At 47.1% G+C, this 6000-nt stretch overlaps 1 protein-coding gene across 3 annotated transcripts in view; it reads left to right on the top strand.

Annotated features, from left to right (window-relative positions):
- The first annotated feature begins 3469 nt into the window (after positions 1–3469).
- TLK2 (tousled like kinase 2) overlaps positions 3470–6000 on the top strand; it is a 48096-nt gene continuing 45565 nt past the window's right edge. The window contains exon 1 of one of the 3 annotated variants that reach the window (XM_069953906.1): positions 3470–4163. The gene's annotated coding sequence lies outside the window, so the exon portion shown is untranslated. The remainder of the gene's footprint in view (positions 4164–6000) is intronic. The other 2 variants (XM_069953904.1, XM_069953905.1) reach the window with 2 other exon arrangements.

Raw genomic sequence — 6000 nt, 5'->3', positions numbered from 1 at the left:
CCCCTCATTAGTACAGAACAGGGTGCTGGTTGGCTATTGAGAGGCCTATTGTTATGGGAAAAAGGAAATACTACAGGCCATTTATGCTTCGCTGAGCATTTGGGAAACTTTTTTAAGGTGGTATGAGCTCTACTTTCTTCCCTGGCTTTCTCCAGACATGATGCATAGAGTTAAATCTTATATCTCTCAGTCTGAGAGTCCTTTAGCTTCTTCTTTCTTTTCGCTTTTGTCTTTTACTGAGGAGGGACTTCTTACTGGTCACCCTGCCATAAAGCCCAGATTGGTGGAGGCTGCACTGATGATGACGTTCTGAATGTTTCTCCCATCTGCACACAGGATCTTTGGAGCTTAACCACAGGGACCACCATTGGGTTCTGGATCACCTTTCATACCTAGGCCTTTCTACCCCGATTACTTAGTCTGGTGAGGTGGCAGCTTCATGAAACGTTCTGGTTGTTCCAAACTTCTTCTGTTAGAGAATAAATGAAGGCCACTCTGCTCTCAAGAACCTTCAGCAAAACTAAATAAATAAATAAATAAATAAATTATGCCTTCACACCATCCTGTCTCTGTGCTCCACATGCAGTTCTTCCCCCCTCATGTCCTGGGTTTGCTTATGTTTTTGTTTACTATGCATTGTCTGCTGTGAGACCTTATATAGATGCATTCTCATGTCATGCCCAATCAGCTAAATCCACAGGACCCTTCAACCCACCCCCCCACACACATTTTACTTCATAAATTTAAAACAAAAAAACCTAAAAAGTTATTCTACCTATCTATTCGTTTATCTAACTCACACTCATCTTGAGTTCTCCAAAAGGGAATATCCTTTATTAGTTTTAAGAGAAACGTTTAAACACACACAGACCCCCCCCCCATACCTAAACAATTTATATATTTGTTACCTTACATTTACACAAAACCATTTCTAACATTTCTAAAAACTCACTGATTGTTCTGCAATCCCCCCCACACACACACACACAAAAAAAACAACAACAACTGGCCTTTTGGGAACCTACCATTATGGTGCGTTTACACAGGCAGATTTATCTGACCAATTTTGGAAGCCAAAGCCAGGAATGGATTTGAAAAGAGGAGAAATAACAATCTTTCCTGTATGGCCTGTTCTCTGTTTATAGTCTGTTCCTGGTTTTGGCTTAAAAAATCTGTTAGGTAAATCTGTCTGTGTAAACGCACCATTACTTTCATGCTGCTTGAACCATAAGTCATCAAGGTAGTTCCTTTCATCTTCTCACCCCACCAGTCTGTTTAAGTATATGGAGAAATCTATTAATCAAGGCTAGTGGGCTGGGAAGAGGCCACTGGGGACCGCTCTGATGAGTTGAGGGTCCAGCACCATGAAAGAGATGACAGGTTCCCTTCAAAAAATAAAAAAGTGATGGCAGACAGAGGAGACCAAATTCTAAAAGATTTTGTGGGTCCTTAAAGGGGTTATCCCTAGAGTATACTACAGAGTAGGTGTTAAGTATCTGATAAATGTGGGTCTGACCCCCTCAGCTCTTATTTATTTCAATGGGAGCCAAATCCCAGAACGGCCACTACACATTATATGGTGCTGTCTTTTTCCAGCTTTGCTATCTGTATATATGGGCGCCGTGGCTGATATACATTGTTGTAGCACTGCTATCACAGCTTCCAGTGTAATAAAAAAAACAAGACAGTACTATGAACAAAACCTTACTTTGGCATGCTGGCCTGACTAAAAAGTACATGATTAATAAGGAGTTGCGGGAGACAGATATGAGCTGACTAGATGTACACGTTATTGTCACAGGCCATAGACATAAGCAGCTGGTATGCATTTATGGTAACAATAATTAATGACTTCCTCATAGACCTACCCAGTGACCTAAGGCCGTGGCAATACTTAATTCTGGGCATTCTATCGTACTTTGAATCTTGCTTGGTGAAGGTCTCGCAGAAGATGATAGGACATGGGGTAGTTCATGACCTCTGTACCTCCCACCGATCTCCGTATCGAGCCCCACTGGTTCTGTTATTAAAAGAGCCATGAGTCTGACACACGACCCGCGGCACTATTCATTCCTATGGAGCGATGGAAAGAGCTGAGTACTCCGGAAGAGCGATGTACTTGTCTCTTTCCATCGGCTCCATAGGAATGAATAGAGTCGTGGGTCGTGGGTCAGACTCATGGCTCTATTCATAACAGAACCAGCTGGGCTCGATACGGAGATTATGGGGAGTACAGAGATCAGACACCAACAAACACCCCCCCCCCCCTCTCCTACTTTTCCCCTGTCCTGTGGATAGTTGAAAAGTGATTTTTTTTCCTGGACAACCCCTTTAAGGTAGTTATTCCAAGACCCAAAGTTATCTCCTACTGCTCTCCTATCTTTCCTGGTCCCAGTGAGTGGTGCTATTCAACAGATCATGATTTGTGGGTATCCCATACATAAAACAGGTGGTGGTACCTGATGCACTGACTATAATTACATTATCAGTGATATACTAAGGATATCCTCATAATATGACCCGGGGGGCTTGAGAGTTGTCCACTAAACTGTAGATAATTGAATAACCTCTGATTTTGAAAGAACCCCTTTAAATGGCCATACACTTTCAAATGTCCATTTAATTTCGAATGTCCATTGAGCCAATAGTTATCTCTTCCGCCTTTCCTTTACACGACTATATGCCATGACTAGATATTCAAGTGTGAGCGTGTTGGTGGGTGAGCCGCCACCTGACAGATTTGGCGGTGACTTATCCCTTCTACAACAATACTGCCATCATTGGTTGGGAGGCCGCTGTGCACCTTAGAAGGTGATGGGTTCAGCCATCTTTTGATTCTGGTTGAAGAGACCCATCTGTTTTCCTGATCAGTACTAACTCTCTCTGCATAGAGAAGCAGTTGGCTAACAATAGTAGACTTATGCCTATGGTCGCCTTATTGTTAATGGATCAATAAAAAGTATTGGAATTTCTTGGGAGGAATGGAGGGTCTGCCCTTCCCTATGTGTTTTGATACTTTTAAGAAGGAGGAGCACAAGGAGCTGTCACCATGAGGCCTCCAAGGATGTCATCAATCACCCTACAACTAGGTCAGGCTACCCACACGTGTCTAGACCAGAGCCTTCCCACAATTCATTTCACCTAATCTCCCGCCTATTGGTTGAAAAGGTAGAAGGAAAGAGATAGGCGTCTCCTCACGTTCTCCTTTTAGCCAATGAGCATCAGTTTTTTTTAGTAGTTCCCACCTTCTTTTCAGTCCTTACAAGGCGTGTCAGTGTGAACAGCCCACGTGACTCACTTCAACCATTCAGCTTTTCCCGATCCACCTCTCGCAACACGGTAGGCAGGGGTGTAAATCTGGCCCCGCCCATGTGTGTTCACCAACCAATCACGTCGCGTCTTTCTCGGTTTCTCTTAGGAGGCGCGGCCGTCTGGAGCTCTCCCACATGTCGGCTTTGGACCAATCGTTGTCCAGAGATTCTCCTCCCCCTCCTGAGGGCGCATCCGCCCCCTTCCCCTCCCCGGCGGCCGAGCGCGCGCCCCGGTCTTGGCGCGTTTTTTTTCTCCTTCCCCCTCCGTGTGCGCGCGCCCTGGTGCCTCGGGATCTCGCGAGAAATCCAGCGGTTTCACTATCGTGTTTACACTAATTAAACCCATTACCCCCCGATAATCCGAACCGAGCCGATCCGGATTAAGTCGGGCGGGTGGTTCCGGAGCGGATCCGATCCCTTTTGGCAAGAATTTTTTTACCTCACGATTTTACCTACCTGACCCCCCCATCCCCCACTCCCCCCACCTTTATCAGTCGCCCCCTATTTGACGTGAAATACGAAATTATTTTTCGATATCTGGTGACGTAAAAAGATATCGGCTTTTTCCAGGTGGGGGGGACACCAATTCCTTTCCCTGGGGTGGGGGGGTCGTTCGGAGTTTTCCTCCCCCGCCCCCCATGACGGACTCCCCGCGCTGGTGAGGTGCGGCGCCGGCCTGCGCGCCTAGGAAAGCCCGGGGATTTGCGGCCTAGTCAGCGGAGCCTGGAGAAACAGGACGGCGCGGAGAAGGAGGAGGGCGGCCGGGCCGACACGAAGGTCTCCATCCCCCCCGGGGGGCTCCGAGCTGGAAGAGACCCCGAAGGCTGGGGACAGACACACCGAGGGCTGGAGGTAAGGCACGGGGGCCTAGCGCCCCATCCTCCGCCATCACACGGCTCACCCCACGGCCGGGCGCCCCATCCCCTCCCAGCAGGCTCCATCATGCCGCAGCCCGGCTCCATAAAGTTACGTGGTGGCTGCCCTTGGAAAGTTGTGGTGGAAGTGGGGCCTGGATTCCTGCAGGCCCAGGGAGCTGAGATACCTCAGATACACTCTACAAGGCTTAGATACACACCTAGTAGCTACAACTATACAATCGCCGGAGGGGGATGGAAATGCAAGGAATTATATATGTATGTATGTGTATATATATATATATATATATATATATATATATATATATGCCTCTCTGCTAGTTGCTGAACTACAACACCCATCATGCCCTGACTGTGTCCTAAAGCCTATCTGCCTATCCTAAAGTAGTTTTCCCAACATGAGTTACCCATTCTATCCCTCAAGTAGTAGGTAATCCCATAATTGTGCTCCATGTAGTAGCCACCCCAAATAGTGCCCCACATACTAGCCAGGCCTACAATTAGAGACCGACATAGTAGCCAGCCTTCCCAATAGTGTCTTATATAGTAGCCAGCCCACCCAATAGTGTCTTATATAGTAGCCAGCCCTCCAAATAGTGTCTTAAATAGTAGCCAGCCCACCCAATAGTGTCTTATATAGTAGCCAGTCCTCCCAATAGTGTCTTATATAGTAGCCAGTCCTAGTAAGTGCCCTATATAGTAGCCAGCTCTCCCATATAATAACCAGCCCCTAATACTGTCTTATATAGTAGTCGGCCCTCTTCAATAGTTTTTATAGTAGCCAGCCCTCCCCAATCGTCTCTTATTTAAAAGCCAGCCCTCCCCAATAGTCTCTTATATAGAAGCCAGTCCCTAAAATAGTCTCTTATATAGTAGCCAGCCCACCCCAATTGTGTCTTATATAGTAGTCAGCCCTCTCCAGTAGTCTTATATAGTAGCCAGCCCCCCCCCCCCCCAACAGTCTCTTATGTAGAAGCCAGTCCTCAAGAATAGTCTCTAAAATAGAAGCCAGATGCTACTGTAGTTGTTCATGACTGCCCCCTTAGCTTGGACTCACCCTTCCTGCGGCTGCAGGAGAGGCGCCCGTCAGAGGATGCGTGCGATGACTTCACCACATTGTCAGCGTTGGGGCACTACTGAGATACTTCTAGGCCACGGGTAAAAAACTGCCTGCAGCCTACGAGATTATAATATGGGTGGTCCAAGCAGCTCTACGGACCACCCATATTATCTGCTGCAACGTCAGGTGGGCCAAATTTAACACAGCAATGGAAAAGCATGGCGGGCCAAAAATAATGGCACCACGGGCCAGAGTTTGACATGACTGCTCTAGATGCAATAAACTGTGAGGCGTCACACGGCTCTGTGGAAATTGGGTGGGGAACATTGTCACAGTGCAGTAGGGTATGGCAGTGGACGGAAATGAGGTGCTATCAGGACATGATGAGAGTTGTAGTATTAGCCACAGATTGGGGAACATTGGTCTAGAGCAGCAGTAGTGTGGCAGTGGGCAGCCATAACATTGGTTTTACCGGTAGTTTTGAAACAGCAAGGGGCACTGCTTTAGGTGGTCATGGCATGATGGGAGTTGTAGCTGGAGAGTATGAGATCTGTCTAGAAGGGATTCAGCCGCTGTTTATATGAAGAGAGCTGTTTGTTCTACGTGGATATATCCTGACAGCAAAGAAGAGTGCATGTGTGGTGGATGGCCATTGCCCTGTGTTAGCCAGTGGCGGCATGAGATGCCATTGAATAGGCATATGTACTGTGGTTGTCGCATTCATAATGTCAGTGAGTAGAGCTACAATTTTGTG

Source organism: Dendropsophus ebraccatus, chromosome 14 (assembly GCF_027789765.1).
Source record: "Dendropsophus ebraccatus isolate aDenEbr1 chromosome 14, aDenEbr1.pat, whole genome shotgun sequence".
Taxonomy (NCBI): Eukaryota; Metazoa; Chordata; class Amphibia; order Anura; family Hylidae; genus Dendropsophus; species Dendropsophus ebraccatus.
The sequence above is the reverse complement of the archived record's forward strand: the minus strand, read 5'-3'. Positions and strand labels throughout refer to the sequence as shown.